We start from the raw sequence: 12,613 nt of genomic DNA, 5'->3' as shown, positions 1-12,613 counted from the left end.
GAATTAGGAACTAGTGGTGGGACCTGGGGTTAGGCTGCAGGGAGGGGGGCAGGATTAGGCACTAGTGGTGGGACCTAGGGTTAGGCTGCAGGGAGGGGGGCAGGATTAGGCACTAGTGGTGGGACCTAGGGTTAGGCTGCAGGGAGGGGGGCAGGATTAGGCACTAGTGGGGGGACCTAGGGTTAGGCTGCAGGGAGGGGGGCAGGATTAGGCACTAGTGGGGGGACCTAGGGTTAGGCTGCAGGGAGGGGGGCAGGATTAGGCACTAGTGGGGGGACCTAGGGTTAGGCTGCAGGGAGGGGGGCAGGATTAGGCAGTAGTGGTGGGACCTAGGGTTAGGCTGCCGGGGGGGGGGGGGGGCAGGATTACGCACTAGTGGGAGGACCTAGGATTAGGCTGCAGGGAGGGGGGTCAGGATAATACACTAGTGGTGGGACCTAGGGTTAGGCTGCAGGGAGGGGGGGCAGGATTAGGCACTAGTGGTGGGACCTAGGGTTAGGCTGCAGGGAGGGGGGGGGGGGCAGGATTAGGCACTAGTGGTGGAACCTAGGGTTAGGCTGCAAGGGGGGGGCAGGATTAGGCACTGGTGGTGGGACCTAGGGTTAGGCTGCAGGGAGGGGGGCAGGATTAGGCACTAGTGGTGGGACCTAGGGTTAGGCTGCAGGGAGGGGGGCAGGATTACGCACTAGTGGTGGGACCTAGGGTTAGGCTGCAGGGGGGGAAGGCAGGCTTACGCACTAGTGGGAGGACCTAGGGTTAGGCTGCAGGGAGGGGGGCAGGATTAGGCACTAGTGGTGGGACCTAGGGTTAGGCTGCAGGGGGGGGGGGGGGGCAGGATTAGGCACTAGTAGGGGGACCAAGGGTTAGGCTGCAGGGAGGGGGGGCAGGATTAGGCACTAGTGGTGGAACCTAGGGTTAGGCTGCAGGGAGGGGGGGCAGGATTAGGCACTAGTGGTGGAACCTAGGGTTAGGCTGCAGGGAGGGGGGGCAGGATTAGGCACTAGTGGTGGAACCTAGGGTTAGGCTGCAGGGAGGGGGGGGGCAGGATTAGGCACTAGTGGTGGAACCTAGGGTTAGGCTGCAGGGAGGGGGGGCAGGATTAGGCACTAGTGGTGGGACCTAGGGTTAGGCTGCAGGGGGGGGGGGGCAGGATTAGGCACTAGTGGGGGGACCTAGGGTTAGGCTGCAGGGAGGGGGGGCAGGATTAGGCACTAATGGGGGGACCAAGGGTTAGGCATGAAGAAGAGGAGGTTAGGCACTAGCGGGGAGGGATAGTGTTGGGGGGGATATATGGTCGACAGTGATTAGGTCGACACGGGAAAATGGTTAACATGGAATTGGTTGACACATGAAAAGATGCCCGACATATCATCATACGTGTACCCCGTCCCCCGCATGGCTCGCTACGCTCGGCACACCATTATAACCACTTGGGTAGTGGCGAAGTCGGTTTAAAAAAATAAAAATTCATGCAGACTTTGGTTCCCCAACACATATCTGGTGGCCATGTTTGACTTTCCGGCCCTTTAGGAAGGAGGCGATAGCGCTCACAAGAGAAATCCTAGGCCCAGAAATTCCTGATGGTCCAGAACTTTTATTAGTGCAACAAAAGCAGTCATACAGCTCCACTGGGATTCCACCTTCCCACCGCCCCTTTCCCAATGGTCCCAGAGGATAGAAGTGTATAGAACATTGGACGGTATTATAATGTCTGCGTCTGACACATTCCCCTGGATAGAATTATGGGAAACGGATACATACAAAAATATCGCTACCAGGCATCAACCCCCATCCTGAGCAAACCCGTATACAATAGGAAACCGCACAGCGCTCTCCCGATGTCCGGAAGATGGTTCTCACACCCGACTTGTTCTTCCCCTTAACTTTCCTTTCTCTCTATTACTTACAATACGCTGCTGATATAATTCTTTTATGGGTACTCTTTACCTAGAAGGGCGCCCGCGATTGGAATCGCGGGCGTCGGGGGTAAAAAAATCGCGGCCATCGCGGGTACATTAAAATCGGGTGCCCGCGATGACCGCGATTTTCCCATAGGGATCAATGTTAAAAACGGTGATTGACCGCGATTTTAATGTTAAATGCCTCAATGCCCGCGATTTGGCCATAGGAATCAATGTTAAATGGGCCACAGAGCCCTAATAGTCACCGTGAACTCTAAAATGGCCCCCACAATTGTTAACGCCACCCCACGATCAACGTGAACCCTAAGCGTGGCGAGCGCAGCGAGCCTGCGAGGGGCGGCGGTACGCGTCCTCTGACATTTTCATGCCCTACTATCCACGTCGGCGTGGAGTTGAGAATAGAATAGTGTGGCGAGCGCAGCGAGCCACCGAGCCCGAAGCGTGGCGAGCGCAGCGAGCCCCGCGAGGGGACGCGGATACCTTCACAGGTAAACGCGTCCCCTCGCGGGCTTCACAGGTGTCCGCTTTTCGCCACGGACACCTGTGAAGCCCGCGAGGGGACGCGTATAACTGTGAAGGTATCCGCGTCCGCTCACCACGCTTCGGGCTCGGTGGCTCGCCACACTATTCTATTCTCAACTCCACGCCGACGTTGTTAGTAGGGCATGAAAAGGTCGGAGGACGCGTACCGCCGCCGCTCGCCACGCTTCGGGTTCACGTTGATTGTGGGGTGGCGTTAACAATTGTGGGGGCCATTTCAGAGTTCACGGTGACTATTAGGGCTCTGTGGCCCATTTAACATTGTTTCCTATGTAAAAATCGCGGGCATTGAGGCATTGAACACTAAAATCGGGTCCAATCTCATTTTTAACATTGGTCCCTATGGGAAATCGCGGCCATCGCGTCGCACCCGATTTTTAGTGCATTCAATGGTCGCGATGGGCGCCCTTCTAGGTAAAGAGTACCCTTTTATGTGTTTGTTATATATGTATACATCAAGTTACAACACAAATGTTTATATACACTGCTGCCTGATACGTCACACATCAGTTCTATACCAAATTACAGGTTGTTTCTTATATGTGACGGATGTAAATGTATAAGGCTGCAAAATGTTCATATCACACAATGTAACACTGTATAGGAGCCATTGGGATGTGTATATAATGCACCGCGGCCGGGAATAGCTACAACCTAGGCCGCATTACATAACCCCCCAATAATCAGGGCCCAATATGGGGGTTACACTGCTGCACACCCGGTTACCCGGAATAGAACACCCTACTTACGTCCGGACCGAAGGAATGAAGACCGGCGCCGCTGGTCCCGGAGAGAAGCTGAGGCGCGCTGCGAGCGGGAAGCCAGGTGGAACGCAGGGAGACCGGAAGTAGACCGGATACAGGAAGTCAGTTGGAACGCACAGGCCGGAAGTCGGGAGTAGCTTCCTTTCCCGGGGCGAGAGAGGAGGAGGTCACGGCTGCAGTGCAGGGGCAGGACAGCGGCTAATTAGTGAAAAGGATCTTTAATGATGTCACCCCCCATGTGACCAGCTGTCCTCATCAGGGGGAGGAGTCTGAGGATCAGTAGCATTTGCAGTATCAGGTACACACTCTCACCCGCGGCCCCCCTTCCCTGAGAGCAGACCAAGGGCGAGATGTTACTAAGCCAAGAAAATTGATAATCCACTAACCAATCAGCTCCTTACTGTCATTTTTAAATGGCTGCAACATGACACTTAGGAGCTGATTGGCACTTTATCACTTTTTTCAAGCTTAGTACATCTGGCCCCCTTATAGTTAAGGTGCATACACACTGGCCGATACATTGTCCGTTTTGATTAAATGGACGATATATATTGACAGGCCATCAGACAGTGTGTATGTACCAGCGATATATCATCGTTCTGTGTGTATGGGCCCCGGCAGAAGAACAGAGATTGGCCCTGGCGGTGGAAGGACTCTGCTTGGACAACAAAACATCTATGTCAGTAAATTGAGTTGGATCTTAACGGTGTTTTCTATGTCTGCACACACAGGGGACATACGCCTGCACACACAGGGGACATACGCCTGCACTTGTCTCTCTGTCACGCTGCGCACCCGCTGAACCATAAGAAGAATTTCCAGAGCACCTGGGAGTTACACAAGGACCGGATGATGGAGAATTACCGGCCCCTCACATCAATGGGTAACAGGAGACTTTAGTGGGGAGCGGTACTGACAGTCACCTACATACACACATTACATGACAGTCACATGTATACCATGTCCTCAGTCACTGCGTGTCTCCTACAGATGGGCCCAGTAACAGAGATACCCCAGAGAGATGTCCCCGTCCTCTGTATTCCCAGGATAATCACATATATACCATGTCCTCAGTCACTGTGTGTCTCCTACAGATGGGGCCAGTAACAGAGATACCCCAGAGAGATGCCCCCGTCCTCTGTATTCCCAGGATAATCACATATATACCATGTCCTCAGTCACTGCGTGTCTCCTACAGATGGGCCCAGTAACAGGAATACCCCAGAGAGATGTCCCTGTCCTCTGTATTCCCAGGATAATCACATATATACCATGTCCTCAGTCACTGCATGTCTCCTACAGATGGGCCCAGTAACAGGAATACCCCAGAGAGATGTCGCCGTCCTCTGTATTCCCAGGATAATCACATATATACCATGTCCTCAGTTACTGCGTGTCTCCTACAGATGGGCCCAGTAACAGAGATACCCCAGAGAGATGTCCCCATCCTCTGTATTCCCAGGATAATCATATATATACCATGTCCTCAGTCACTGCGTGTCTACTACAGATGGGCCCAGTAACAGAGATACCCCAGAGAGATGTCCCCGTCCTCTGTATTCCCAGGATAATCACATATATACCATGTCCTCAGTTTCTGCGTGTCTCCTACAGATGGGCCCAGTAACAGAGATACCCCAGAGAGATGTCCCCGTCCTCTGTATTCCCAGGATAATCACATATATACCATGTCCTCAGTCACTGCGTGTCTCCTACAGATAGGGACAGTAACAGAGATACCCCAGAGAGATGTCCCTGTCCTCTGTATTCCCAGGATAATCACATATATACCATGTCCTCAGTCACTGCGTGTCTACTACAGATGCGGCCAGTAACAGAGATACCCCAGATAGATGTCCCCGTCCTCTGTATTCCCAGGATAATCACATATATACCATGTACTCAGTTACTGCGTGTCTCCTACAGATGGGTCCAGTAACAGAGATACCCCAGAGGGATGTCCCCCGTCCTCTGTATTCCCAGGATAATCACATATATACCATGTCCTCAGTCACTGTGTGTCTCCTACAGATGAGCCCAGTAACAGAGATACCCCAGAGTGATGTCCCCGTCCTCTGTATTCCCAGGATAATCACATATATACCATGTCCTCGGTCACTGCGTGTCTCCTACAGATGGGCCCAGTAACAGAGATACCCCAGAGAGATGTCCCCGTCCTCTGTATTCCCAGGATAATCACATATATACCATGTTCTCGGTCACTGCGTGTCTCCTACAGATGGGCCCAGTAACAGAGATACCCCAGAGAGATGTTCCCGTCCTCTGTATTCCCAGGATAATCACATATATACCATGTCCTCAGTCACTGCGTGTCTCCTACAGATGGGCCCAGTAACAGGAATACCCCAGAGAGATGTCCCTGTCCTCTGTATTCCCAGGATAATCACATATATACCATGTCCTCAGTCACTGCGTGTCTCCTACAGATGGGCCCAGTAACAGAGATACCCCAGAGAGATGTCCCCATCCTCTGTATTCCCAGGATAATCACATATATACCATGTCCTCAGTCACTGCGTGTCTACTACAGATGGGCCCAGTAACAGAGATACCCCAGAGAGATGTCCCCGTCCTCTGTATTCCCAGGATAATCACATATATACCATGTCCTCAGTTTCTGCGTGTCTCCTACAGATGGGCCCAGTAACAGAGATACCCCAGAGAGATGTCCCCGTCCTCTGTATTCCCAGGATAATCACATATATACCATGTCCTCAGTCACTGCGTGTCTCCTACAGATAGGGACAGTAACAGAGATACCCCAGAGAGATGTCCCCGTCCTCTGTATTCCCAGGATAATCACATATATACCATGTCCTCAGTCACTGCGTGTCTACTACAGATGCGGCCAGTAACAGAGATACCCCAGATAGATGTCCCCGTCCTCTGTATTCCCAGGATAATCACATATATACCATGTACTCAGTTACTGCGTGTCTCCTACAGATGGGTCCAGTAACAGAGATACCCCAGAGGGATGTCCCCGTCCTCTGTATTCCCAGGATAATCACATATATACCATGTCCTCAGTCACTGTGTGTCTCCTACAGATGAGCCCAGTAACAGAGATACCCCAGAGAGATGTCCCCGTCCTCTGTATTCCCAGGATAATCACATATATACCATGTACTCAGTCACTGCGTGTCTCCTACAGATGGGCCCAGTAACAGAGATACCCCAGAGTGATGTCCCCGTCCTCTGTATTCCCAGGATAATCACATATATACCATGTCCTCGGTCACTGCGTGTCTCCTACAGATGGGCCCAGTAACAGAGATACCCCAGAGAGATGTCCCCGTCCTCTGTATTCCCAGGATAATCACATATATACCATGTTCTCGGTCACTGCGTGTCTCCTACAGATGGGCCCAGTAACAGAGATACCCCAGAGAGATGTTCCCGTCCTCTGTATTCCCAGGATAATCACATATATACCATGTCCTCGGTCACTGCGTGTCTCCTACAGATGGGCCCAGTAACAGAGATACCCCAGAGAGATGTCCCCGTCCTCTGTATTCCCAGGATAATCACATATATACCATGTTCTCAGTCACTGCGTGTCTACTACAGATGGGCCCAGTAACAGAGATACCCCAGAGAGGTCCCGTCCTCTGTATTCCCAGGATAATCACATATATACAATGTCCTCAGTCACTGAGTGTCTCCTACAGATGGGCCCAGTAACAGGAATACCCCAGAGAGATGTCCCCGTCCTCTGTATTCCCAGGATAATCACATATATACCATGTCCTCAGTCACTGCGTGTCTCCTACAGATGGGCCCAGTAACAGAGATACCCCAGAGAGATGTCCCCGTCCTCTGTATTCCCAGGATAATCACATATATACCATGTTCTCAGTCACTGCGTGTCTACTACAGATGGGCCTAGTAACAGAGATACCCCAGAGAGATGTCCCCGTCCTCTGTATTATTCCCAGGATAATCACATATACACAACTAGGTGATTCATCGCGCCCTACGGGCGCTCTTCACACCGTCGTAAGGGGCTGCGCCCCCTTAATTTGTGAACATTTGTATATGAGAAAGATGGTTAGAATTGTATGAAAGATGGCCTGTATTGCAACTTGAGTTATAGGTGAAATGTGTTAAATAGGGAGCATATGATGTGGAAGGGGGTGTGTATTGTTTTGTTTCATTAAAAAGCGGTTACAGAGTAAGATGTACATTGATAGTGTGGATAGTACATTGACATTTTGTGGGTGTGGGGGGGGCTTACGGTTCAGGAGAGCAGGAAGCTGGGTAGTGATAGGGGTGTGTGAGTATACGGGGGACTAAAGAGGGGCTTAGGGGTGCCGTGAATTGCGGGAGGGGCACGGGGGTGCCATGAATCAAGGGAGGGAGGGGGTGCAGGTGTCCGCGAATCGCGGCAGAGGACGGGGGTCCGCAAAGCGTGGGAGGGGGCGTGAATCGCGGGAGGGGGGGTTGCGAATTGTGGGAGGGGGGTGCGCGGGGGGTGACATGTATCGTGCGAGGGGGGGGGGTGCGCGGGGGGTCCGTGAATTGCGGGAGGGGGGGGGGGCAGGGGTGGCGCGATGAATCACCTAGTTGGTTATATATTCTTGTAGAAGGATGGTAGGATGTTGCTGTCATTCAGAATGCATTTACATAAACAGTAATAGTAGCAGTAAAAGATCTGACTTAAAACACCTACAGTAAAACAGAACAGGTGTTATATATTATACAAAGAATTGGTTGATGATGTCTAGGTTGACGTGCACATAGTTGTCACTGGAAAAAAATTGCTACAAGAAAAAATCAACACAGAAAGGTCAACACATGTAAATGTTGACATAAGTGTGGCACTTCATTGTCGACATGACACATGAGAATAAATATGAAAACATTAAAAAAAGAAAAATAAATCTTCAAAAACTCATGTCAACCTTTTTCATTGTCGACCATAGCCGTGTCAGTGTTTTGCATGTGCCATTTAATCATGGGGTTGCCGTGAATCGCGCACAGGGGGGAGGGAGGAGGTGAGGGGTGTCCGCGAATCACGGGAGGAGGGGTCGTGGGTGGATGCCGTGAATTGCGGGAGGGGGGGTCGTGTGGGGGGGGGGGGTGTGTGGGTGCCGCAAATCGTGGGAGTTGCAGTTAATCGTGGGAGGGTGGGTTGCGGGGGCGGGGGGTTGCCGCAATGACAGGAGGGGGGGGTCAGGGGGGGGGAAATCACGGTAGGGGGGGGGGTCGCGGGGGGTACCGCGAACTGCGGGAGGGGGGGCCCGGGGGGTTGGCGCGAATCGTGGGAGGAGGGGTCGCGGGGTGCCGCGAATCGCAGGAGGGGGGGGGGTGTGTCACCGGGTGGGGCTGCAAATCGCGGGAGTCGTGTGGGGTGCCACAAATTGCGGGGGTGTGCTGCAAATCGCGGGAGGGGGGTCACGGGGGGGTGCCGCGAATCGCCACAAGAAAAAAATCAACACAGAAAGGTCAACACATGTAAATGTTGACATAAGTGTGGCACTTTATTGGTGTCCATGTCGACACATGAGAATGAATATGAAAACATTGAAAAAGTGAAAAATAAATCTTGTCAACCTTTTTCATTGTCGACCATAGCCATGTCAGTGTTTTGCATGTGCCATTTAATCGTGGGGATGCCGTGAAGGGGGGGGGGGGGGGGCTCACCTGGTGTGTCTGGTGAGTAGCTGTGTCATTGCTGTGTAACATGGAGAGGCAGAGGGTGTCTGGCACTGTCTGTGGGCTCGCTGGGCTGGTTCTGTCATGTGAGTCAGTCATGTGAGTCAGAGGCTCCACCCAGCGTTATAGCTCCAGACACACTTTGAGTGACAGATGTAGCCAAATATATAAGAGATGACTCATGCCACTCTACCTGTATATTAGTACACCACAGGTCGCTCCCCTTGTATAGTAGGGACACAATAAGCCGCTACCCCTGTATAGTAAGGACACCAAAGGCCACTCCCCCTGTTTACCAGGATGACACAGGCTGCTCTTCTTGTACAATAGAACAGTACATGCACTCCCCCTATGTAGTAGGATGACTCATACGGTTCCCTGCATATTAGAACACCACATGCCGTTCCTTCTGTATATAAAGAATAGTTTTGTGGTGCTGCGCTCCGTTAATGAAAATTCTACAGGCTGTTTTAAAATAAATTGTTGTTCTTTATTTGTAAGTAGTAGTACTGGGTATACGGCAATAAACCTTTTCAATACAAACGCCTGACGCTAAGGACAGGAATATTATATTCCTTCAAGGTTTTTACAATTGCTCGTGGTGAATAGACATGCGACACATGCACTATGTACCTGGACCATGTGCGCTAATTTACAAGGCAAGTATATGGTACATTACAAAAAATGTAGATAAAGAACAAAACATAACGATACTGAACAAAGAAAAAAATGAAAAAAAAAAAATGAAAAATGAAAAAAATGCAGAAAAAATCAACACAAGCGTGTCGTCAGTTATCTGTCCAATAGATTGGACGGTGTGTGCACAGTTGTCGCAATATTGTGCGATAATTGCAGTAAATTTAGGGTTCCTTGGTGAGAAAAAAATGTGTTCAAACTTAGTCTGTGCTTTAGAACAATGTCGAGCGGCGTCCCGCTAATTGTACTCCTCCTGTCAGTTAATTACCGGTTATTGTTGGTACCTGTAGGTTGGTGTTCGTGTTCGGTCGCGGTTTTTTCTCGTTGGGAGGTGGCTTGGGATCACAGGGTCCTGGACTTGGGTGCTGCGCCCGTCTGCTACGTCGCACCGGCAGGTCCGTGCGTTACACGGCTGACCGGGCTGTAGTGAGGCAGACGCTACTCCCTGTCTGGAGATGGAGCGGCTCACCGTTTCTGGATGGAGATCCTTCACGGTGACCGCTCGGTCTCCTGTACAAGACTCTGTATGACCAGCCTGGCTCGCCCTCCTCTAGATACTCACCACTGCCGGTACACTTGGTTTCCTTCAGTCTCGCTCAGGTCTCCGCTGCGTGGCGGTGTGTGCACCCACCGGCCGCTTCGACGTGGGATCCTTCCAGATGTTACTAGCTTGGTTGCTAGCAGGTATAAATATGGTAGTAGTGTGTACCCTCCAACGCGTTTCGGCTTCTGCCTTCTTCTAGGGAGATTGAGTTTTGAATCCGCAATGACAGGAGGGGGGGGTCAGGGGGGGGAATCACGGTAGGGGGGGGTCGCGGGGGGTACCGCGAACTGCGGGAGGGGGGGCCCGGGGGGTTGGCGCGAATCGTGGGAGGAGGGGTCGCGGGGTGCCGCGAATCGCAGGAGGGGGGGGGGTGTCACCGGGTGGGGCTGCAAATCGCGGGAGTCGTGTGGGGTGCCACAAATTGCGGGGGTGTGCTGCGAATCGCGGGAGGGGGGTAACGAATATGAAAACATTGAAAAAGTGAAAAATAAATCTTGTCAACCTTTTTCATTGTCGACCATAGCCATGTCAGTGTTTTGCATGTGCCATTTAATCGTGGGGATGCCGTGAATGGGGGGGAGGGGGGTGCTCACCTGGTGTGTCTGGTGAGTAGCTGTGTCTTTGCTGTGTAACATGGAGAGGCAGAGGGTGTCTGGCACTGTCTGTGGGCTCGCTGGGCTGGTTCTGTCATGTGAGTCAGTCATGTGAGTCAGAGGCTCCACCCAGCGTTATAGCTCCAGACACACTTTGAGTGACAGATGTAGCCAAATATATAAGAGATGACTCATGCCACTCTACCTGTATATTAGTACACCACAGGTCGCTCCCCTTGTATAGTAGGGACACAATAAGCCGCTACCCCTGTATAGTAAGGACACCAAAGGCCACTCCCCCTGTTTACCAGGATGACACAGGCTGCTCTTCTTGTACAATAGAACAGTACATGCACTCCCCCTATGTAGTAGGATGACTCATACGGTTCCCTGCATATTAGAACACCACATGCCGTTCCTTCTGTATAGTAGGACACTACAGGATACCCCACTGAATAGTAGGACAACACAGGATGCTCCCCCTGTATAGTAGGACACCACAGGCTGCTCCCCCTCTATAGAAGGACACCACAGGCTGATCCTCCAGTATAGTAGGACACATCACATGCTGCTCCTCCTGTATAGTAGGACACCACAGGCTGCACCCCCTCTATAGTAGGACACCACAGGCTGATCCTCCAGTAGAGTAGGACACCACAGGCTGCTCCCCCTGTATAGTAGGATACCACGGGCTGATCCTCCAGTATAGGAGAACACCACAGGCTGATCCTCCAGTATAGGAGAACACCACAGGCTTCTCCCCTGTATAGTAGGGCTTTATATGCCACACTCACTGTATAGTAGCACACCACAGGCTGCTCTCCTGGGCTACTAGGACACTAAATGCTGCTCCTCCCCATGTATAGTAGGATAGTGTTCCCACTAGGCTGTTTTAGCGGGGCGCTGCGCCCTGCCCGATATTTAAAGGGCAAAATGCGCCCTGCCGCTCTTGCAGCGCCATACTAAAACAGCCTCACAGGGAAGCCCAGCGTCGCCGTAGACGGCGATGCCCGGCGCTTCCCCGGCAGTATAGTAACGGAGGGGCCGGGCTCGGCCCCTTTGGTGACGGCGGCGGACGGGCCTGCCCCATTTGGTGACGGCGCCGGACGGTCCCACCCCATTTGGTGACGATGGCGGCCCGGCCACGCCCATCTTGTGACATCGGCGGCCTGGGACCGCCCCCAGCTGTGCCGTCAGCGGGCCCTGCCCGCCGTCAAACCTAGAGTGAACACCACAGGCTGATCCTCCAGTATAGTAGCACACACCACAGGCTGCTCCCCCTGTATAGTAGGACACACCACAGGCTGCTCCCCCTGTATAGTAGGACACACCACAGGCTGCTCCCCCTGTATAGTAGGGCTTTACATGCAGCTATCCCTGTATAGTAGCACACCACAGGATGCTCACCTGTATAGTAGGACACTAAATGCTGCTCCCCTTTATAGTTGGACACACCACAGGCTGCTCCCCCTGTATAGTAGGACACACCACAGGCTGCTCCCCCTGTATAGTAGCACACACCACAGGCTGCTCCCCTGTATAGTAGCACACCACAGACCACTCTCCCAGTCTAGTAGGACACTAAATGCTGCTCCCCCCCTGTATAGTAGGACACTAATGCTGCACCGCCCCCTGTAGTAGTCCCAATTAACTGCTGTAACCGGACGCAGACTCGGAAGTTGCAAAACTAGGGCGAGCCCGCGACGGTACATGCAGCTGAAATAATAGAAAACAAGCCACACGGTCACCTACGTAAATTACAGATAAAATAAAAAAAACTTGTGAGGGCATCTACCTACTTCCGCCCTCACCTGACGTCACATCCTGGACAAAGGTTAGAAGTGGATCTCTAGAGATTCTAGAAACAACCAAAAT

General features: G+C 52.1%; 1 protein-coding gene and 1 long non-coding RNA gene across 6 annotated transcripts in view; one reads left to right on the top strand and one right to left on the bottom strand.

The window, feature by feature from the left end:
• LOC146010054 (uncharacterized) overlaps positions 1-12,555 on the bottom strand; it is a 36,516-nt gene extending 23,961 nt beyond the window's left edge. The window contains exon 1 of one of the 5 annotated variants that reach the window (XM_083150904.1): positions 12,538-12,555. The gene's annotated coding sequence lies outside the window, so the exon portion shown is untranslated. Of the gene's footprint in view, positions 1-3,211; positions 3,598-12,145; positions 12,505-12,537 lie in introns of those variants that run through there. The other 4 variants (XM_083150907.1, XM_083150906.1, XM_083150903.1 and 1 more) reach the window with 4 other exon arrangements.
• On the top strand, positions 3,163-4,689 carry LOC146010121 (uncharacterized). The gene is made up of 3 exons (XR_014444727.1): positions 3,163-3,524; positions 3,958-4,109; positions 4,633-4,689. It is a non-coding gene; the product is annotated as an uncharacterized LOC146010121 (long non-coding RNA).
• Positions 12,556-12,613: the final 58 nt, after the last annotated feature.

Source organism: Crinia signifera, chromosome 6 (assembly GCF_055691185.1).
Source record: "Crinia signifera chromosome 6, ASM5569118v1, whole genome shotgun sequence".
Lineage (NCBI taxonomy): Eukaryota > Metazoa > Chordata > Amphibia > Anura > Myobatrachidae > Crinia > Crinia signifera.
Note: the sequence above shows the minus strand (reverse complement) of the source record. Positions and strands in the feature narration are given on the sequence as shown.